Genomic DNA, 24218 nt, shown 5'->3' with positions numbered 1-24218 from the left:
CAACACCTATTTCTCTTCTCTTCCCACCTCTAGGAAAAGCTGCAGCCAGAACAGATTCTTTCCTCTCTCTCCTTTTTGCAAGATTACTTGTATCACAGGAGATATGGAGAAGCTCTACAGGTTGGGAGTTGGAGGTATGGTTTTTCAGTGGTTCTACTCCACCACCAGCACCACTTACACAGTCTGATATGGGGGGGGGGTATTGTGACCTTGCAACACAACTAGGGGGTATGTCACTATTCTGCCTCCCATGCTGTTGCTATAGACATATGAGGCCATCAGGCACCTTCACCAGGTTATTTGGGGCATAGTGTCACCAGTAAGCAGACAACACCCAACCTGGCCCTCTGAAACAGATGAGGCTGTGGCAGTGCTTCAAGATAGTAAGGGACTGGATGAAGCTGAATCCTGACAGTTTTTGAAGTGGCCTGCTCTAGATGGGGCCTAACCCCCCCTTAAGGAGCAGGTTCAAAACCCAGTGGTCTTCCTTTATCTATCATTGTCAGTGGAAGCCAAGTGGCTTAGGTGGCTAGGAGAGCCTTTGAGCAGCTCTGCCTAGTTTACCAGCTACAGTTATTCCGAGAGAGAGAGAGAGAGAGAGAGAGAGAGAGAGAGAGAGAGAGAGAGAGAGTCAGTCTAGTTGCATGTTATGGTATTGTAATATCTTAATTACTGTAATGTCTTAAAGACCATCTAGAAACTTCAGTATGTGCAGAATGCTACTGCTAGGATGCTGTCTGAATTATCTGTGAAAAATCATGGTACACCTATTTTGTGTGGTCTGCACTGGATATTTTATGTGTCACCAGGCCACAATTAAGATGTTAATGTTGACAAAGCACTCAACAACTTGGGACTTCATTATCCATTGGCGTGTCTTTTGCTTTACCAAGTAACATGGGTCCTAAAATGGGCAGAAGAGACCCTTCTTGTTGTCCTGTTGGTGAGAATGATTCACAATACACTAACATGGGATTGGGCTCATTTTCAGAAGTGGTGCCCCCAGAATGAAATTCAATCTCCCTAGAAGCTCAGCTGGTCTCTACACTGATGGTCCTCTGGTGCCAAGTCAAAACAGACTTCTTCAACCAGGCTATCGGTGGTGCTGATTGCACTCTCCAAGGTTCTGCAGTTGGGGGAGTAATATGTCTGCTGCTGTATCTATATATAGTTAAATCTCTATTTGTTGCTACTTTTTCTTGTTCTGAAGTTTAGATTGCTATTTCAATGATAGGTTATATTTTTAATCTGTATTTTGTTGACTTGTTTGTAAACCACATGGAGATTCATTTGTGAAAGGTGGTTAAGAAGTGCAACAAATAGATAAGTAAACCTTGCTCTGATTGTAAACTCCTATGTTGGTGTCACAACTTGTTGAAGTTGGCACACTTGGGAAAAGCTTGCACTGAAATCTACAAAGCTGATTTTTAAGTAAATGGCCATGTACATGTCCCCAATTTTTTTAATAGTGCACACACACATACAGCCACATACACGTACAGCACCATCTGAGATCACTGGTTCCTCTGGCTCACTTAAACCTTTTAATCTTCCCTAGCCCTCCTGTCTGTGTCATAAACTAAGGGTGCCTGGGATTGAATTTAGCACCTTTAATACAAAAACCTGGTGCACAGTCACAGTGCTACAGTTCCTTTGCCCAGTGGAAATGTGTCCATAAGGGGGGTGTCCTTCTTGGGGGACAAATGGGGAAAGCCATGCTTACACTATAAAGGCAATGCGTTGAAGATTAGGGAGGAATCTTCATTTTGCATTCCGGTCTCCTCCTTGCAGTTTGTCCACAAATAGCTCCTGGGTAAGACAAAATATAATGTGACAATATGGGCATTAATCGGTTTCAGTTTAAAACATCTTTGAAATGGGCTAAAAACTATGATTGCTCCAGATAATGTTTCCTTTTCAAGCATTTTTTTGCCACACATATTTTTGTCTGAAGAGCTGAGAGAAATAAAATGATATACTGTATTATATCACCTTGGTGGACTAGGTGCACAATTGATAATAGTTATACTGTTTCCGAATGCATAACCTCATACAGTTACAGCAGTTAGCGGCACTAAATTTTCCTTAAATGAATGTCCTTTGACATAACATAGTAATCAATGGGATGGATGGTCTTTTCCCCCCTTTACTGCCCCCCCTTCTGTTCACATTATCCTGCAACTATTTGCAAAGTTCTCAAAATATGTTGATTTTGTATTGTCCATATAGTGATGCCAGCATCTTATTATGGACATGTGGCTCATTAGTTGGCAGTTCACTGTGTAGTCAATATCCCCCCCCCCCGCCCCAATGTTTTGCTTGAATTCATTGTCTGGGAAGTGTATTTGTATTCCACACTGCGTAAAAATAATTCCCAGGGTTAGAATTCTGCTTCTAATAATAATTTCAAATTCACCCTTTCTAAAATTTACTAATATGTGATTTAAATAAAATTGCAGTGTATCTTCTTCCCCAATGATTAATTTTATTCAGAGAGCTTTTCTATCATAATCTCCCCCTGATATTTACAAGGAGAAAGGAAGGAAGGAAGGAAGGAAGGAAGGAAGGAAGGAAGGAAGGAAGGAAGGAAGGAAGGGAAAACACATCCTACAGAATTAAATGCATCTGCTTATAATCTGAACAAATATCCTGGAATTGTTACTTTGCAACATCAGATGCCCCATTGCTGAATCACTTTGCACCAGATAGCCATTCCTTTGTGGACGTATCTGCATCTAGACGTGCGTGTAAGGCAGAACATGTTTGCTGACCGTTTCCCACTCATGGTCTGGTACTGATTTTGAGCACGCTTTGTAGGGTTTTATTTTAGTAATGTTAAAATATTGTGATAGATGGCAGCTCGTCGCCGTTAATTGCACTAAAAGCAAAAAGGCTTATTCCTAAGGAAAATTCACAGCTTGTATAAATACAAATCTCTCCCCCCTTCCTTTTCAATATATGTACTAAGCCTCCGTTAGTCGAAAGGATCATTCTGTCTGCAGTCACAGTCCTTGGTAAGCTGCCAAGCACAATAGGGCATTAATTAACATGTGCCAGGGATTCATCAACATGCACAGTGGTATAGAGCCATTGCAAGCTCCCCCTCCCCCCTCCCCTCTTCTCCTTTGTCCATGTAATTCATGAAAGATCTTCTCCAGTATGTAAATCACTTCTTGCTAAACACCCAGCTATACAGCTCCCTTTTATTTTCCAGAACTATTGTCGGTTTTCTTAAACATACAAGGGAGACATTGATTCTCTCTGTCTCCTTCCCTAAATAAATATTTTAAAACTGAAAAGGGGAAAGGTAGATGTTTATACGCATGCTTTAAATACATTTGAAGGTCGCTGGGATAATAATGTGAATGCATTTGTTTACTCACTATACATTGCTCCATAAATAAATCACTTGATGAACTACAATTTAGAGGGGGGAGGGGGAAGAAGCAGTATGTGATTCATTTTGCTAAATGTGGTGCCACAGGGAATTGTGGAATTATTCTTCCCATTAGCTCAGAATGACAGTAAGCTGACCTGCTAACTTATGGGGATGCCTACAAAAATATCATAAGTCATGCTGTATCGATGACCCACCAGTGACAAAGCAAATAAATCAAAGAATTAAATTAAATTTCAATTAGCTGTTGGGTTGCCCTCATTTCCTTTTATTGCTAAGGATTACCCAACTCCCATCCTATCTGCTGAGCTGCTATTAATGTTGCTCCGATAACATTTCATCCACATTTAAGTGAAAATGCACAAAGCTGTTGACTAAACTGTATCATTACTTCATTGTTTTACTATATTATTCTTTTAAATCATAGCCGCACCTTTTGTCTGAGGGATCATTTCCTATTCTAGACTATAGACTGGGGGATGTGTGTGAGTTAGCCTGCAGTGTGGTTAATGTGTGGTGTGCATGTGCGTTGTTAATTCATGGAATAGCCTGTTTTGGATTAGGGGGAGGGAACTAGATTACATTCAGTCCTGTTTTAGGATTTCCTGAAATTCCCAGCAATCTTCTTTCATTATTAAGTCATGAACTTTGTGGTAAAGCTGTGTCCACATTCCTCATTCAGGCTATTGTCCTTAGCGTTAGGAGAGGAAAAACGTGGATTCCAATCAACTAAGTAGAACGTCACATCAAGTCACAACCACTGCTCACCGACAAGACGGTAAGCGGCCATTCATAATCTAGGTGCCTGTAAGATTATAGGTTAGAGCTGTAATAACACCTCCCTCCACAAGCACAACTAGTCTTTTATAGTTCCCTGAAAACTTATGTTGAAAGACACAGACTCCCCCATCAAGTTGATATTTGCAGGTGTAGCCAATGTGGTGCTCCCTAGATATTTTTGGGCTACCACTCTCATTGCCATTGACCATGCTGGCTGGGGCTAATGGGAGCTGCAACCCAATAACAAATGTAAGGAGGGAACCACACTGGCTACTCCTGCTTTAGTGTGTATAAAATCAAGAGAAGCTTTGTCTCCATATATGCAATGTTTTGGGTTCCAGTACAAGGAGGAGGAGGAGGAGGAGGAGGAGGAGGAGGAGGAGGAGGAGGAGGAGAAGAAGAAGAAGAAGAAGAAGAAGAAGAAGAAGAAGAAGAAGAAGAAGAAAGACAGCTATCTATACTTTTATAGGGTTGACCTCTAGGAATCATTGTTATGCCATGACACTTAGTCCATGATGGAATATTTTGTCATGAAGAAATGAAGGTAATGTGATTTTAAAACTTGAATCTGAACCACAACAGTTATTGAAGGGAATGAAATGTATAGCTTTGCTGAAGTCTTAAGATCTAGCAGCTTAATGGCCATAACACAGTGCACTATAATGTGCATTTAAACCCCATTTAATCCATGGGGCTCAAGCATGCCGGGCTCCATGCTGGTTTGCAGCAGGTGAATCTTGATCTTTTACTGGCATGGACCGCAATGATCAAGCTACATAACACATTGAGGTTCATAATACCAGCCCAGAATATTTGGAAATGTAAGTGCAATGTTGAAAATGAGCTACTGCCTATGACATTACGCACAAAACAGCCACTATTTCTCAGCTGCATTCACTCTCTTAACTAAACTTTTCAGGAAGCAAATTGGAGGGCGACCAAACGAGAGAGAGACAGAGAAATATTTTGCCAAAGTGGTTTACTGTGTTATATTTAACAAGAACAAGATGCTCTCCTGTCAACACTCATTTTCTCATACTATTTATTTCAATTGTTGCTGTTACAAAGTCAGCATGTGCTTTCATTTCTACACATGGTGCTATATGAAAAATAATGCCAGAATCTTTTGTTTTCACCCAGAACAGCAAATAACGGCGGTTAACTGTACAGCAACAATGCTTATTTAAGGATGCTCCCTTGCTAATGTATGTGGATATGTTCTCAGATTTGGGAGTCAGGTGGTGGTGAAGTATAATGAGAAATGCAGGGTACTGTAAAGTTCCTAGGTTGGCCAACCACATTTTTAAAATACAGCACAGCCCCTGGTTGGAAATGGGCTCTATAAAAGAACATTGGCACAGCAATTGCATTTACAGTGAGCGGATGACATTTTCAAAAGCACTTAAGGGTGTGATTCACTTGAATGGGGGCATCCATGATGATCTGCTGACTTCAGTAAGAAAACACAAGAGTTAGCGATCAATCTTAATCACTCTGGTTATGAATTGAAAGGGCCCAACCCAATGGGAGAGAAGCCACATCATTCTTTTCTATAACAGGGCAGGGGCATTTCTGAAGACGGAAAGAGGATATCTTTGTGCAAATGGGCTCTGGATCCAGTGGTGCACTTCAGTAATATTAGACTATCCTGGTCTTTGAGAGGGCCCGTTTCAGATGGTAGGTATGTGTGTTGCTTCAAAATGTGGCACACCAGCCCTGCTTCATTAGGGGCAGTGAAGGCTAATTCATTGGGGCAAATCAAATCAAATGCCTTTATTGGTATCACAGTATAAAACATTTCAAGTCACTGGGATAATTAAAAGGACAAGGGTGAAGCTGTCGAGGGTAATAAGGTCACACTGTGATGGTGTGCACTTAGATATTCTGCTTTGCCCTGTCTGTTCCCTGAAAGGATGGTTCATTGGGAACCCTTTCTGGTAAAATTGTGGCTAAAAAAGAAGCTACTAAGGCAGTGATATCTTTGTCCCAATCTGCCAGGAGAAACCTCATTTGACTTCTTCTCGGATTTATAGTCTGGAGGTCCAAAATTTTGCTCAGCATCCATTGGGGCTTATGGGGCATTCCCACTGGTGAAGGAAAGCAGTGGTGTAGCGTGGGGGGTGCAGGGGGGGGCGGCCGCACCGGGCGCAACATCTGGGGGTTAGGGTTAGGGGGCGCAAATCCATGGGTTAGGGGGCGCAAATCCATGGGTTAGGGGGCGCAAATTACTTGCCTTGCCCCGGGTGCTGACAACCCACGCTACGCCACTGGAGGAAAGTGGGGCGGGGCGGGGGGAGCGCACCGCCCCCTGCACCATTGGGGAGGGAGATACCATCGTGGCTGTCCCCCGAACACACACCACGCACAGCCACATGCCACACACTCCCATTGTGCCTCCACTGCGCTGGGCGCCATGCCTGCGTGGGCAACCCCCCACGCCCTCAGGACACACACCATGCCCCCGTGGGCAGCACGTCATGCCCCTGGGATCCATGCCACACCCCTGCAGATGGCATGCCACACCACGCCCCCGTGGGTGACGTGTCATGCCCCCAGACGCATGTCATGTCCCCGGGACATGTACCAGCCATGCCCCCACCTGCTCTCCGCCCCCAGTACCAGAGCATGCAGCTTCACCACTGGGCATTGCCCCACCGACTTCAGTCTGTCTTCAGCCAGCCCCACCACTTGCCTGCTTACTTACATCCTGTCCAGGGGGTGTCACTGCCTGTCAGTGCTGCCCTTGTAGAACAAAGGAGGATGGGGATGAAAATTAGTTGGCCGTGCCTGTCATTGGCTCTGGCTCCACCTAGTGTTGGCCTCCCTACCTTTCACCCCACCAGTCTCAATGTGCACCAGCCACCTCTGACTAGGGGACCCTCTGCTCTTTCTGCTGAGTGAGACCATGGAATTTTGACCCAACAGCACCATGCTGGGTTTGTATTCACTGATCGTGTGGAGTACCTTGGGGTTGACATTTCTCTAAATAGTTATTTGGGTATTCAACACACTTGCATGTAAGCACTCAGATGAGGCATGCAGGGACCATCCCATGCTCTTTTCATTCCATCAGAAGGGAAGCAGGGCTCTGCAGTGAAACAAGATTTCTTCTGTGTTCACATTCCTGTTTACTGCGTGCTCACTGCATTTCCAGTGCCAGCTTCACACTTTACCCAAAATGCATATGTACTTTGTTATAAGGTACTACTTATCCCACAGTCATCTGGTTGGCCACTGTGAGAAAAAGATGCAGAACAAGATGGGCCGCTGGCATGATTCCTCAAGCTCTTCTTGTGTTTACCACAAGGGGCAGCAACATCTGGCTTCCAAGGTCTGCAGCACTAGACTCCCAAGTCCATACAACTTGATAGTTGTGAAACCCCATGACAGCTGCACATCAATTTCGGCAGACCTCTGAATCCCCAAATATTTTGGATTATCCATTTGTACATGCTGCATATTAAGTAGCCTAGAAGCTAAAATTACAAATCACACTCCTCAGTGATAAAAAGAACCCCAGTAATAAAAAATAACCTGGGAATGAACATAGCAGCAAATCAATAGTTTGAATTAGTGTTTGTGCAAGAGTGTAAGAAAAAAATACCAGGAACGGAAAATATTCACATCCCTCCTCAAAGAGGAAGACCAATACTGTTGCTAAGTGTGGCAACTGCTGGCTTAGAGAGAGACGCGCTACCTTAAAAAAATGTCACTAGGGATGTGCTTGCCTTAATTCAGGGGTGGGCAACCTAAGACCCATGGGCCAGATGCAGCCCAATCGCCTTCTCAATCCTGCCTGTGGACGGTCCGGGAATCAGCGTGTTTTTACATGAGTAGAATGTGTCCTTTTATTTAAAATGCATCTCTGGGTTATTTGTGGGGCATAGAAATTTGTTCATTTCCCCCCAAAAAATATAGTCTGGCCCACCACATGGTCTGAGGGGTAGTGGACCAGCCCACAGCTGAAAAAGGTTGCTGACCCCTGCCTTAATTTTATGTGCAGAGGTAATATGCTAGGGACTAGGTAGAGATGACTATCTTTCTATCCTACAGACCTTTAGAACATCACAGTTCCAGCTTCTCTGAAACCACCTTATATAATTTCTACTAACTGAGACATACCAGAGTTGACTTGGACACTGACATTTGTAGCTATGTCTACACATGCCACCCTCTGCTAAACACAGCAGCTACACAAATATCTAGGATCCAGATGGCAATGTACTGGAATGTCCTTTTAGAGCCAATACTTGTGTGTGTGCCAAACAGTCCATTGAAAACTGGTCCAAGTACAGTAATTAATATTGCGGCATGCTGTGTAACACACACACACACACAGAGAGAAATGCTAAAAGAGGGAAGGGTCATAATAAACACAGTACAGTGAGAATTGCATCATATTGCTGATGTGATGGTCAAAATGGCCAAAGCAGTAAATGTGTGGAGAAACTATGCAGCTATAAGAGGCATGATGCTAGAGAGAGCCCAAGCCTATTTGTATGCGATAATAATAATAATAATAATAATAATAATAATAATAATAATAATAGGAGATTATTATATTATAAAATATTATAAAAGGAGATGGTGTGGTCAAGAAATAAATATTAGCAGAGCACAGAGTGTAGAAAGATGTGACTGCAAAAACAAGCAGGAGCTGGAGAAGCAGGGGAGCCTTGTAATGGGAATGTAAACAAACGTAGAGCGAGAGAGAAGGCAGAATGGAGGAAGTGAAGTAAATGACTAAATAAACAAGAAAATATGAACAGAAAGGCAAATATGTAGCAAGATGCACTAAGCTGCAGCTATCATTGCAGAGAATCAACATCGTCACTTGAAAAATTTCAGTACGGGTTCCAAAGTTCATCTAGGCCTGGCAGGGACCATGGGGATAAAGTGTGTCATTCATACTGAGCACCATTAAGAAACAGGCACACCAAAGAGCTACAACTCCAAACCCATGAAATGATCACACAGAGGAAGTAAGGTGATGTACGTGTCTCTTGACCTTTAGCCTACCAGTTTGGGAAGGCAAATGGATAGACTGTGACAAAAACTCATGGAACACTAGCTATTCTGATAATCACAACAATGAATATTTTAATATATTTTATCTGAAAAAAGTTCTTCAGATACATTGGGTTGCATCCATCCTTTGGCCTCCACAAATGGCTTTTCATTCAGTGGAGGAGCCCTCCTGACGAAAATTGGAAAGTGACTTCTAGTGATTCCTCCCCCTCTGGGCAGTCCAGACTGTTCTGGATTATTTCCCAACCCTCTGGAGAATATTTTTATAGAGGAGAAAGTGCTGCAGGGGGAATGGGAATCAGTTAGTGTCACCTGTCTCTCCTTCTTTTGGTGTAAGTGAAGTCTGGATGCCAGTCATTATTTTAGTAATCGTTTCAGCAGCCCTGCAAGGAAGACCAATATCAGTACAGTGGTACCTCAGGTTACATACGCTTCATGTTACATACGCTTCAGGTTACAGACTCTGCTAACCCAGAAATAGTGCTTCAGGTTAAGAACTTTGCTTCAGGATGAGAACAGAAATCGTGCTCCAGCAGCACAACAGCAGCGGGAGGCCCCATTAGCTAAAGTGGTGCTTCAGGTTAAGAACAGTTTCAGGTTAAGTACAGACCTCCGGAACAAATTAAGTACTTAACCTGAGGTACCACTGTATAGGCCACTGACAATTCTGGGTTAGATTCAGACTAAATTCATTGCAATTAGTTCAACAGAATTTGAGTTAGGCCGTGTCTGATTTCTCCCATTGAAATTTAGTTAAACTGAGTTTAACTGATTTACAGTGCAATCCTATATATATTTACTCTGAAGTAACCCCCACTGTGTTCAGTGGGGCTTACCCCCAGGTAAGTGGGTATAATATGACTCCCCAAGTCTGTATCTGCAGCATTTTATATAAAAGGCACAAATACTCTCATGAAATTTAGATTAAATATGCACAATTCACATAAAAACGGTGGGTGTGGGATTTACTTACGTATTTTGGGAGGGGGAAGTTCTTTGTAATACCTTGTCTATATCCATTCTGTCTCCCATATAAACTCACTTCCAGCACTTTCCCGAATCTGCATTTCAGGCATGCATAGCTGTTACACTGTCTAGTCCCCCACACCAAAGTCACACCATGCAAACAACCCTTTGACCCACCCTCATACACAAAGCATTCACCTAAATGCAATTCATACACAACACAGACCACTCACACCCCTCATTTATACCATCATTTTTAAAGGATTTGAGTTTTCCAGGTCAGGATTTACAAAGGCCCAACCCTCAAGCCACATACCCTATCATTGTCATACTGTAATCATTGGTACTTCAGCGTATCTGGAGTACATAGTTTGTAGGAGCAATTAGGCCACACTGTTGTAAGTGTTTTAAGTGTTCAGCGAACTGCCTCGTAATCTTCAAATCTTCTCCTGCTTCATTTGGGAGTAGGATCATACTAGTGTAAGTGTTCTGTTATGTATATGCTCATTGTACTGAGCAGAATAAGCCTTTCATCTGGATTAAGGCATCTAAATGCAACGGAAATACAAACAATCATCAAAAAGAATATGACTAATGAATCAAGTGTGCCCCCATTTAGAAATACACGGTACATATTTTAAAAGGCAATGACATGAATGAATCAAAGTACGGACTTGGTGCCATTTCAAAGGTTTAGGTTCGCAAGCATGTAAGTGACAGGATAATTGGACCCTAGGACTTTGAGGCTAAAGAAGAATCCAGCTAGTAGAATGATGAGCAATAAATACAGACAGTTTACTTTGAGTCTCTAATGACACCTTCTTTAGAAAAGTGCTAGCTTCCATGAATAAATGGATGTCCCCCCAACCATAATGGAGTGGCAGTAACAAATAATGGAGCAGCGTAGCAAAAACCAACAAGACAAAGACATACATTAGCATCAAAATGTTTAAAAAATAAAGAAATGATGGGGATAGATTAATTTCAGCAGTCTAAGGAAATGAGAGAATGTGAAAGTAAAAGAAGGAAAGAGGAAGGAGGACAGGGGAAAAGAGACGTGGGCCCTCTGTTAACCCTAGCTTAGCCTAAATGAGGAATAAACATGCTTGGTGGCCACGGAATGCTGACTGCTTGAAAGGTAAAGAGGACAGGATGTGGTGGTGGGCAAGGGTAAGTTGGAATGGCCGGCTGGCTTCCTTTAGAGAGGAAGGCTACAGCGCAACATTTGTTTGCAGGTCCTGCTTGTGGAGTATAATGAGATGCTAAAATTGATGGCACCACATCAAATGGGAGATTCCATCTGTGTCCCCAAACCTTAACCACTTCATAAAAAAACAAACAAGAGTAAACAGAGAGCTGGCTAGACCCTTTCTTCTTGCTTTGCTAGTTTTCAACAATAGGGACCTTACAGCAAGTCAAACCTACCCTTGTCCAGGGTTTCAAGGGACATTCTCAGCCCAGTGTGGAGGTTCCTGGGGTGGAACATTTTACATGCACAGCAGATGCCCTGTGAGTTGTAAGCCACCCAGAGTGGCTGGGAAAACCCAGCCAGATAGGCAGGGTATTGTTGTTGTTGTTGTTGTTGTTAGTATTATTATTATCCTTCCACATGTTCTCTGAAAGGATGCAATTGATGCTTTAAATATATATTTTTCATTTTTTATAATTTACTTTTGCATTTTCAATTTTACATGCATGAAATCCCCTTTGATTTCCCTCCCCCTTAGTGGATCCTCATATAATGATTTCCCCTCTGCAACTCTTCCGTAACTCTATTGTTATAAATCCTTTGCCAATCCATAGTTCAAATTTTTGCTGCAAGTTTTCTGTCAAATCTACCAATGAATGTAATTGTTTACAATAATTTTTCAAATAAATTATGACATTTCCCCATTCTTTATTAAAATCTGCCTCTTCCTGGTTTCTAATTCTTCCTGTAAGTTTTGCCATTTCAGCATAGTTCATCAATTTTATCTGCCACTCTTCCTTGGTCAGAATTGTGCCTTCTTTCCACCTCTGGGATAGAATCCAGGCAGCTGTGGTTGTGTATATAAATAGTATCATCTGTTCCTTCGGGATCTCCACACTTAGAATTCCTAAAAGAAAAACTTCTGGTTTCTTAGGAAAAGTTATTTTCAGCATTTTTTCCGCCAATTCATTATACATTCATTTCTTAAAAGATTGGACTGTTTTTTTCAAGGAGCAATGTCAAAAATCCTTAAAGAGCCCTGCACATAAATACCAAAAAAGAAAAAAGGGGGGAGGGAGTCAGTACCGGATTTATGTATAGGCTAAGTAAGTAAATACAGGGGGCCTCGCCAGCTTGCGTGTTCCCCAGCGGGCAGTCTCCCCTCTCCCAAAACTGCAAACCCAAGACTTCATGTAAGGGCAGGGCAACTCAGGCCCAGCAACAATGAGACTCAGGGCTAGCCAGTGGGGCCAATTTAAAGCAGTGGGGCACAACTTGATTTTTTTTTTTATAGGGCCCCAGTTCACAGCCAAAGTCTGCAAATAAAATCCATCTAGACTGCCCTGTTGCGGGGGGGGGGGCTTAGGGGCAGCACGCGGGGCCAAATTGCTCCAATTGCCTTAAGGTTAGCCCTGATGAGACTGTGCAGGGGTTTGACTGACAAGCCCTGAACCTTCTAGGTCCCTGGTGTCACTATTCAGAGTACAGACTCAAGGGCTTGTTATGGAAATAAAGGGGGGCACTTATTGGAAATCAGTTTCGTCACCCCCCCAAACCCTGAGACAATGAGCCCAGCCACCTTTTATTCACAGTTGTATAAGCACTACACTACAGCATGGCCATAAACCTGTACGTTCAACTGCTGAAATATACACCCAATATATAGCAATGGAGATTTATGTTACTGCTTTATGAATGAACACTGTGTTTTATGAATGGACTTTGTATTTTGTGAATTACCTGAGAGTCATCAATAGGGAGCTCTAGAATCTGACAGCTAACCAATGGGGTATTACCAAACAGCGACCCCTACTACTGAAAGCAGGTAACCAGCAGGGAAAGCTTCAGCTCAGCCTTTGCATTGTTGACTGAGCACCCCCTGCTGTGCAGATAATGGAGAAAGCTCGTAAATTGTATCCCTTCTGGCATCCTGGCCAACTCTATTATGCTGGTGTTAACCCTGGTGCACCAGAAGCACAGAATAGCAGCAAATAAAATCCACTCATATGTCAGCAACTGATAAGACTTGTCAACCAGTTCTTCCAAAGTCTTCCAAAATTATAAAGCTCCAAAATACAGGCCAAAAGAGAGCAGGTCTGGGAAGAGCGAGGCATACAATGGAAACCATCAGTGAAAAGGCTCTGCTCTGTGTAGCTCCTGCCCTGTCATTTGATAGGGTGCCCACTTACCCTCCTTCTTGACATGGAATGCTCTCTATTGAAGTCTCCAGGTCCAGTACAAAGACCATAAGACGGGAGAGCAGGGACCTTGAAGTTCCCAACAGCTGTTAATCAAGCAAGCAAGCACACAGGTTACCTTTGTCACAGTCAGGACGCCTATGTCCTGGCCAGGCCTGCGCCCAATCTTGTTTTTGTACAATCTTGTTTGTTCTCAGTAACCAAAATTATATTATCAACATATACAAGCAGAAAAGTTGTTTTCCTTCATTTGCAAGGAATCATACAAAACAAAGTGACACTAATAAAGAAAAGTTCCAGGGTGGCAACAGAAAGCAAACTAAAAATGCTTTTGCAGTTCATCAAAACTATCCAGCAATATCAAGTTATAGGAAAACTGGTGCTAATAACAGTGATCCTTCTAGTTGGTTAATTGGTTCGGCAACTTCCATGCACATGACATGTGATGCTAATTCTTTCCCCAAAGAGTTAAATGATAACTAATCAGAGGCAGCTACAGTTGCAAATGGCAACAAAATATCTGAAAGGAAGAAGAGCAGGTTTGCTCAAGTGTGTTGCAGGTAGAAAGAATGTTTGTAATGAAGTGAGAGCAGTAGTTTACTTGCTCGAATTAACAAATAAGCATGTTTTGAGAATTTAAATTCTAGATTAAAATTGATTACTTCATTGAGAAAGGGATTGTAACAAAAACACTGGGACCTAATTTGAATAGTAGAGTGCCTGGTATCTGGTGGGCAATCTCATCCTTTATTTCCACACCGTGGCTGCAGACCAAATCACCTGTCAGGAGAGTTATGAGATTCAGGTGAGGGTCAGATGCCTTGTCATTCCCAGCAGGTATATAAGAGGACGACCACCCAGGCCAGGCCTTGCAAAGGTTTTTCAGTATTAATTTTATGCATTTTTTAAAATCACCATGGCATTTAACAATAATATATGTCCTTTAGAAGAGAAATTGTGAATTGGAGAATTTTTTTAAATCACCATGGTATTTAACTATAAGTGAAGGCCCGGCCAGGGTGAAGGCCTTTAGAGGAGAAATTGTGAATTGCAGAATTTTAAATACCCGTCATCATCCTTGGCTTCATTCAATTTTGCTTATAACACTCTTCCATTTTCTTCTAGTTGTCAGGGTGGGGGATGGAGAGGGACCTCACAAGCAGAGTAGCCTAGGGCCTAGGGCCTCTCTTCATCTAAATCCAGCCTTGGAGGGAGGACAGGTGGGCTTGTTTAGAATATTATTGTATCTCTCACTAAATTTTACTCCTCTGCTGGGACAAATTTGCACAGATATTTTATAGATTCTGGTCAGTGACATAAAAACTCCACCTTCTAGGCTGAGGCTGCCATTCAACAAGAATATTTCTGCAAAGAAAGAAATGTAGAAATGTAGGCATTCAAGTGAAAATTCAATCCTTCACAGTACAGAGCCTCTGCGAAGTCTTTTAAATGACCCTTTTTATCATGGTGCCATGTCTTTACCTTTCTGAATAGTGAGACCTGGTAAGAAAAATAAATGTATGTATACAAGTGGTTGAGTAATGTATTACTCATGTGCACTTTGTTCTTTTTGGCAAACTGACCTTATCAAAGGGAAGAAAGCTATACATTGCGACAAGAAGAGCTTTACTGGAAAGTCTAAATTAGAAGCCAGGGAGATTTTTTTTTGCTGTTATCTTGCTTAAATTATGATGAGTTAGAAGCATCTTTTCCACTTCAGGGAAGTGATGAAGCTAATGTGATGCTCCTTCCTTCTGCTCTCCTTTCAAATTATCCCCGCTTTGATGCTAATCAGGATATAAATGCTAATAATGGATTATTGTTATAATAAATAAATAAAGAATGAATGAATGTTGGGAGGACATATACAGTTTCTGATTTTCAAGACTATGATTTACAATGTTTAATATTATACCCCAATGCGGGGGGGGGGGGGATCTGAATTGTAATTACCAGTCTGTGACCCATCTGGGTTGCATCTATGTTGCTAACATTCCTGATAATTCTTTAAATTCTTCTAATTTTAATTCTCCTCCCTCCTCTCTTAATACATATCTATAGGCTACCCATCCTTCCATTATATATGGTTCTAATGCTGAAAGTCAGAGTGGTGTTTTCGTCTCCAATAAGTTTTAGTATTTATCCCAGACACCATCCAAGTTTTTTCTGATTATATGGTTTGTAAATCCTTTGTGTACTTTCACTTTTTTCATACCACAGATGGGCATGCCAACCAAAATTATTATCCTGACCTTCAAAATCTAAAATATATGGATTTTTCAACATCAGCCACTCCTTCAACCAGTACAGACAAGATGCCTCATAATATAATCTCATATCCCGCAGAGAAAAGCCTCCTCTCTCTTCATTCAGAAGCATTATTGCCTCTGATCATGGAGAAAGAGTACAAACATTGTGGCTTGTAGCCATTGATACCTACGGGACCGCCTCTCCTGGTATGCCCGGAGGAGGACCTTAAGGTCCATAAATAACAACACTTTGGAGGTCCTGAGCCTCAAGAAGGTTAGATTGGTCTCAACTAGGGCTAGGGCCTTTTCAGCACTGGCCCCAACTTGGTTGGATTTGACATCTTTCCGCAGGGCCTGCAAGATGGAGCTGTTCCTCCTGGCCTTCAGCTTGGACTCACTCTGACCCCTTATATGGGATTTGGTATATAAATTTTCTCTTGGCTTTTTGCTGGCCTGTGTAGGACCAGCATGGATAGCTGGCTCGGGTGAATATCTGTGGTTTCCTCCCTTTATGGTCTTGATTTATGGGCTACTACTAAAATGAGGCTGCATTTTAAGCTGTATTTTAAGCCATATTTTAATTAACTGGTTTTTTTTTCTTTTTTCTATTACGTTTTATTGCAATTTATATTTGGTGTTAGCCGCCCTGAGCACAGCTCTGGCTGGGGAGGGCGGAGTATAAATAAAAAATATTATTATTATTATTATTATTATTATTATTATTATTATTATTATACTTTCCTCCTTGAATTTGCCTAATCCTTGTTTTAAAGCCATATGTCTTGGTGGTCATCACTGCCTCCTGTGGGAACAAGTTCAATAGTTTAACTGTGTAAAGTACTTTCTTTTATCTTTCCTGACTCTTCCAGCATTCAGCGTCCTTGGATGTCCACAAATTCCAGCGTAATGAGAGAGGGAGGAAAGCTTTCTCTGCCCACTTTCTCAATTTTATAAACTTTTATCATGTCGCCTCTTACTCGCCTACAACCTGTCTTCATAGGTTGCCAAAAGGTCATTTTGTTTGCTTTTTCCTGAACCTTATCCAACTTTACAATACAAGATCATTTTTGAGTTGAGGTGTACAGAGCTGTACGCAATATACCAAATGCGGTCAAACAAGAGATTTGCATAATGGCAATATGATACTAGCAGTTTTGTTTTCAATTCTTTTCCTAGGCATCCCTACCATGGAATCTGCCATTTTCACAGCCACCACATACTGGGTCAACATCTTCATAGAGCTATCTACTATGACCCCAAGGTCTCATTCCTGGTCTGTCACCTCCAGGTCAGACCCCATGAGCATATACGTGAAATTATTATTATTTATTTATTTTTGCCCCAACATACATCATTTACACTTGATTATCTTGAATTCTATTTGCCATTTTACTGCCCATTCACTCCATTTGGATAACTCCTTTTGGAGCTCTTTACAATCTCTTTTGTTTTAATGACCCTGAACAATTTAGTACCATCACCAAACTTGGTCACCTTACTTGTTGTTGTTGTTTAGTCGTGTCCAACTCTTCGTGACCCCATGGACCAGAGCACGCCAGGCCCCCTGTCTTTCACTGCCTCCCGCAGTTTGGTCAAACTCATGCTGGTAGCTTCGAGAACACTATCCAACCATCTCGTCTTCTGTCATCCCCTTCTCCTTGTGCCCTCAATCTTTCCCAACATCAGGGTTTTTTCCAGGGAGTCTTCTCTTCTCATGAGGTGGCCAAACACTGGCAGTCATCTTTGAGAATTCCTGGAGAACAGGCGAAGTCCCGGCAGACTGGAGGAGGGCAAATGTTGTCCCTATTTTCAAAAAGGGGAAAAGAGAGGACCCAAATAATTACCGCCCAGTCAGTCTGACATCAATACCAGGGAAGATTCTGGAGCAGATCATTAAGAAAACAGTCTGTGAGCACCTAGAAAGGAATGCTGTGATCACCAATAGTCAGCATGGATTTCTGAAAAATAAGTCATGTCAGACTAACCTGATCTCGTTTTTTGACAGAATTACAAGCCTGGTAGATGAAGGGAACGCAGTGGATGTAGCCTACCTTGATTTCAGCAAGGCATTTGACAAGGTGCCTCATGATATTCTTGTAAAGAAGCTGGTAAAATGCGGTCTTGACTATGCTACCACTCAGTGGATTTGTAACTGGCTGACTGACCGAACCCAAAGGGTGCTCATCAATGGTTCCTCTTCATCCTGGAGAAGAGTGACTAGTGGGGTGCCACAGGGTTCTGTCTTGGGCCCGGTCTTATTCAACATCTTTATCAATGACTTGGATGATGGACTCAAGGGCATCCTGATCAAATTTGCAGATGACACCAAACTGGGAGGGGTGGCTAACACCCCAGAGGACAGGATCACACTTCAAAACGACCTTGACAGATTAGAAAACTGGGCCAAAACAAACAAGATGAATTTTAACAGGGAGAAATGTAAAGTATTGCACTTGGGCAAAAAAAATGAGAGGCACAAATACAAGATGGGGGACACCTGGCTTGAGAGCAGTACATGTGAAAAGGATCTAGGAGTCTTGGTTGACCACAAACTTGACATGAGCCAACAGTGTGACGCGGCAGCTAAAAAAGCCAATGCAATTCTGGGCTGCATCAATAGGAGTATAGCATCTAGATCAAGGGAAGTAATAGTGCCACTGTATTCTGCTCTGGTCAGACCTCACCTGGAGTACTGTGTCCAGTTCTGGGCACCACAATTCAAGAAGGACACTGACAAACTGGAACGTGTCCAGAGGAGGGCAACCAAAATGGTCAAAGGCCTGGAAACGATGCCTTATGAGGAACGGCTAAGGGAGCTGGGCATGTTTAGCCTGGAGAAGAGGAGGTTAAGGGGTGATATGATAGCCATGTTCAAATATATAAAAGGATGTCACATAGAGGAGGGAGAAAGGTTGTTTTCTGCTGCTCCAGAGAAGCGGACACGGAGCAATGGATCCAAACTACAAGAAAGAAGATTCCACCTAAACATTAGGAAGAACTTCCTGACAGTAAGAGCTGTTCGACAGTGGAATTTGCTGCCAAGGAGTGTGGTGGAGTCTCCTACTTTGGAGGTCTTTAAGCAGAGGCTTGACAACCATATGTCAGGAGTGCTCTGATGGTGTTTCCTGCTTGGCAGGGGGTTGGACTCGATGGCCCTTGTGGTCTCTTCCAACTCTATGATTCTATGATTCTATGTATTGGAGCCTCAGCTTCAGGATCTGTCCTTCCAGTGAGCACTCAGGGCTGATTTCCTTCAGAATGGAGAGGTTTGATCTTCTTGCAGTCCATGGGACTTTCAAGAGTCTCCTGCAGCACCATAATTCAAAAGCATCAATTCTTCAGCGATCAACCTTCTTTATGGTCCAGCTGGTCACTCCTAACTCTAGATCCTTTACAAACAGGTTAAAGGCACAGGTCCCAATACTGATGCTTGGAGGATTCCACTTTTTTGCTTTATGTTCTTTTGTTCTCAGAAAAGTAGTGACAGAGAATGAATATGTGACTCCCTCTTCCTCTTCTCCTGCCACTTCTTCAAAATGCCCAAAGTGGTCAAAAGAGAGTTATGCATGCTTACATTTTATGAGAGCCAGAAGAATCTAACTGCAAAATCATTTGCATAAACCCTACTTAAACAGGATTTAAGCATGCTCAGCTTTTTCTGGATTATGCTTTAGCACCTTTAGAAAAAATATACACCTGGATCCACCTCTGTTCAACCATCAATCCGTGTTACATTCCTTCCACTCCTATTTCTATGCTGGTTTAAATCTCTGCACAGTGAGGAACTGGGGAGAGATCTGGCAGTCTCCCTTAATGTGCCAGATTCAAATCCTTAGTGTACTAAGGCAGGGCACTACACCCATGCACTTATTTGTGAAGTGCATTTTTTAACAAGTTATTTTCGGTCAAAGACATCCTTAGAATCAAGTCTTGCTACTGCTGCTTTGTTATAGATACAATGTTTATTGCTGTAAGCTGCTCTGTATATTTGTCTAATGAGTGAATGAAGATGTGGATTTAAGAGACGTTTCCCAAGAATATGATCTGTGGATTCCTCCAGCTACTTAAACGTGTTACGATCACAAAATCAATCACACTATCTTACTTGTATTGCATATTTAGCAGTGCTTCTACACATGTTGGACATAAATTTGGCATGTGAGCTAAGAAACTGTTTCATGAAATAGGAACATCATTGCACAATAATTACAAGCAGCTTCAGCCTTAATTAAAGAAATTATGAAAAAGAAACAGCGGCTCCATTCTTGGCAATGATTGGCATTTTAAAAATGCAATGCTGAACTTGCGTGTGAAAGATGCAAGAGCTAACTGCACTGTTATTCAGATATTTGAGTTTTCCATCTGTACTTCAAAATGGGGAGAGAGAAAGGAGTCAGAATGTAAGAATATGCAGGGTAGAAAAATGCATATGCGCTGAATATTAGATGTCCAGTCTATTGTGAGTAGACCATGAGTTCCCACAGGTTTGGTAGAATCTTGTTTTCTGCATGTGTGAGAGCACACATTTATGGAATACCAGGTGTCATGAAGGGAAATAGGAGGTCTGTGCATCTATAGCTAGTCTCCCCTCTGCATGGCTTATTTACACTCTAGAACACAACAGTAACCTTCCCGGAGTGCAGAGCATGGATGAGGATATGGGAAGTGTGTGAGTACATGTGTACAAGTAGGTGATTTCGAGCTTGTGAATGTATGCTATCCTCTCTGTAATCCTAGTGAACCTGCAGAATCCTCTGCACAAGGGTGCTAAAGCTGCATTGGATGGGATTGCACCCATACTTTCAATTTCATACTTTCAATTTCAGTTTGCCATGCCAGGCGTCCATTGAGGATACATGCAGTAAACTGATTAAAGTAGTTCAAAAATGTTTCAGCCCATGACACCCAAATTGCTGGGACATTGTTCATGTTATGACAGCCGGTAGCCCAGCTGAATTATTATGAACTGGGGAGAAGACCATACTGGTTTCACTCCAGTTGCATTCACAGGAGATTCTCAGAGCCTAAGAATGTGTGGATGCTGCCAGTGCAAGATAGATAAAGGGACCCCAGGCCATTAGGTCCAGTCGTGACCGACTCTGGGGTTGCGGTGCTCATCTTGCTTTAGTGGCCGAGGGAGCCAGCGTACAGCTTCCAGGTCATGTGGCCAGCATGACTAAGCCACTTCTGGTGAACCAGAGCAGCGCACGGAAACACCGTTTACGTTCCCGCTGGAGTGGTACCTATTTATCTACTTGCACTTTGATGTGCTTTTGAACTGCTAGGTTGGCAGGAGCTGGGACTGAGCAACGGGAGCTCACCCCGTCACAGGGATTTGAACCGCTGACCTTCTGATCGGCAAGTCCTAGGCTCTGTGGTTTAACCCACAGCACTACCCGCGTCTCTTGCCAGTGCAAGATACCTAACAGAAATTACAAATTTTCCTATTGTATTGTCATTCTCTCCAATGTAAGTTTCATTGTCATAATGTGAAAGACACCCCTCACCGCAAAAAGAAGGGGAAAGGTTCCGATTCTAACAACATTTACTTGGCTAGGGTGGAGATACTTACTGACAGGTTGACCTACGAATTCGTTAAATAAATCAAGAATACTACAACAGAAATCAGCTCTAGAAATCTGGGTGGTTATTGGTGATTCTACAGTCACGTTAAAGCACAAACTGTGATATAGTGGAAGTGATCTGCATGCAGAAACAGATGTCTAAGCACTTCCCCCAATTGCATATGTCACATATTCAACACCTGAGCAGTGTGCACAATGTATCCCCAAGCAGCACTGAATGCATAATTAGTGTTGTCTGTTCTGATAGCACTAATGACTGTGATGATGTCACTGTGCAGGAAGGAGGTTCAGACCAGCCTCTCGGCTCCAATAGGTGAGCAATGCTGTTTAGCTGGCATAGGGTGAGGGGCAGGATGCCATGAATGCAGCAAGGTGCACTCTGGATCAGTTATTTACTCAATGAATTCCATTGAGTCATATGGGCTTGCTTTCAAGTTAATGCGTTTAGGATTGGGATACTTAAGCCTCAACAATACACTTTAAGACCAGTAGTTCAGTTTCATGAGCAGGTAATAAATTTTATTCCAGCACTTAAATTTGCTGGTTGTTGGAAGGGTTCAGGAGGAATCCAACTGAGACTGAATTACTTTTTTCCCCCTTAATCAATATGAAAACTAGTGACAGGGTTCAGCCTATAAATTATTCTAACAAGTAGTAATAATCAATTTTAGTTTTTTTTTGGGCGGGAAACAAAACAAAACCCTGATGGCCTGATATGTTAACACTAATTTCACATAAATGTGGAGAGGGGCATGTAGAGTCTCACAATGATTCAGCAATTTAAGAAGGCACTTGTGACTTTCTAATCATCAATCAATCAATCAATCAATCAATCAAAAAAGGCTTTCTGAACCACTTAAGTCTTAAGCATATAGGGGCAGCTGGTCTTTCTAGTAACCCGGTGTCAGGTTGTTCAGGCCTTTATATGTTACATTATTATTATTATTATTATTATTATTATTATTATTATTATTATTTGTATACTGCACTGTACCTGCAGGTCTTAGGGCAGTTAGAACATAGAAATCACAATATAAAAACATGAAATACTTTTATTTCTCCTTCCATTACTCCTTGCAGACACTAATGTAATGAACAGCTGTTCCAGTTCTGGTAGAGTAGGGATTCTAAAGTAAGAAGATACTTTGAGTATGTTCAGACAGATATTGGGCTGCACTTTAGAACTGGGATCAGATGAGAAAAGGGCTCAGTCCCCACACACTCTGTAGGCACCTTCAAAAAATTATTATGAGTTCCGGAGGTGATTCATAATTGTATGTATGTGTGGGTTAAACCACAGAGCCTAGGACTTGCTGATCAGAAGGTCGGAAGTTTGAATCCCTGCGACGGGGTGAGCTCTCGTTGCTCGGTCCCTGCTCCTGCCAACCTAGCAGTTCGAAAGCACATCAAAGTCCAAGTAGATAAATAGGTACCACTCTGGCGGGAAGGTAAACGGTGTTTCCGTGCGCTGCTCTGGTTCACCAGAAGTGGCTTAGTCATGCTGGCCACATGACCCAGAAACTGTAAGCCGTCTCCCTTGGCCAATAAAGCGAGATGAGCACCGCAACCCCAGAGTTGGTCACGACTGGACCTAATGGTCAGGGGTCCCTTTACCTTTATGAATAAATTAATGAATGGATAGCCAAGTAAATACGTAACACTGAAATATACACTTGGATTGCAATTGGCTGGAATTTAAAATAGGGTGCCAGTTGGCTGGAATCTAAGGTATAGTTACTCAACTGATCTGTGGCAATCTGTTGCCTCACAGTCTGTGAGAAAGGAGAAATAAAGATATGTGTGTTTGTTGCGATTCAAATGCTTATTTGTACACTTAGGAATAAAATTCTCTCACAGTGTGCTTTAAAGTGTCGAGGAAGGCTGAGAACACAGAGCAGGAAGAGGGTTGGGCAATATTACACCTGTACCTAGGCAACATCTATGTACATTTATAAATATGTGTAGACACATTCAAATGTGTTTCTGATGTAGATGGAAGCTAAAACGCTTAACTAAGGCTCAAGCCCACTTTGCTGGGAGCCATTGCACAAAATAGCAGTTACTTTCGAGTAGACAGGGATAGGATTATTCTACAACAGTATTAAACTCATTGCTGTCTGGTCACACACATGGTGGAAAAGATTATGGCAGCTTTTCATAACAACAAATTCAAATCACCCCAGAGTGCTGACTAGGCTCAGCGCTGAGTGCATTTTGTGGACTTCAAGGATTTAGGAAGCTTCCTTGACTCCCTGTCTCCACTAGATGGCGGGAGAGCACTGCCCTGGGACATCCCTGCAGTGCCACATGGTAAACCATTTGTGTATATTTGCTATCCCAGCCCTGTTTAGTCACATATGATTCACCTGCTTTTTGGGGGGGGGGGTCCTTCTTGTGCCTGATTTGAGCACACACAATTGTCGCCCCCGCCCAGCATAAAAATAGGATTAGCTTTGAACTAAGACAATTAATTGGGTAAACATCATTATGCCACCTTGCTTAGTAAATAGTTCGGGTTTTCCTTAACATTATTCTGTGTTGGAAACAGATAAATAAAGTTATGATGTATTTTGCCATTCCTCACAATGGCCTATTTTGCATATGCATGCAGAGAAATCACACACACACATGCACACATTTTTCTTCCTGCCACTGATTATTTTTTTCTTCTTCGTTAAGGGTTAGATTGTGAAGGATGAGAAAATGACAGCCCAGTTCAAAATTATCATTTCCAAACTGGTCAATTCCCAATCCATTTCAGTTGAAACTTTAAGGTTGGTGCGTGCCCTTTCCCCAAAGGGCTAGATCGGCTTAATTCCATATATT

At 42.2% G+C, this 24218-nt stretch overlaps 1 long non-coding RNA gene across 5 annotated transcripts in view; it reads left to right on the top strand.

Moving 5' to 3' along the window:
• LOC310688755 overlaps positions 1-24218 on the top strand; it is a 133767-nt gene that overhangs the window by 45087 nt on the left and 64462 nt on the right. For all 5 annotated transcript variants that reach the window (XR_014517144.1, XR_014517145.1, XR_014517146.1 and 2 more), the window contains one exon: positions 34-134. This is a non-coding gene — a long non-coding RNA (uncharacterized lncRNA). The remainder of the gene's footprint in view (positions 1-33; positions 135-24218) is intronic.

Source organism: Podarcis liolepis (assembly GCF_965112155.1).
Source record: "Podarcis liolepis genome assembly, chromosome: 11".
Lineage (NCBI taxonomy): Eukaryota > Metazoa > Chordata > Lepidosauria > Squamata > Lacertidae > Podarcis > Podarcis liolepis.
Note: the sequence above shows the minus strand (reverse complement) of the source record. Positions and strands in the feature narration are given on the sequence as shown.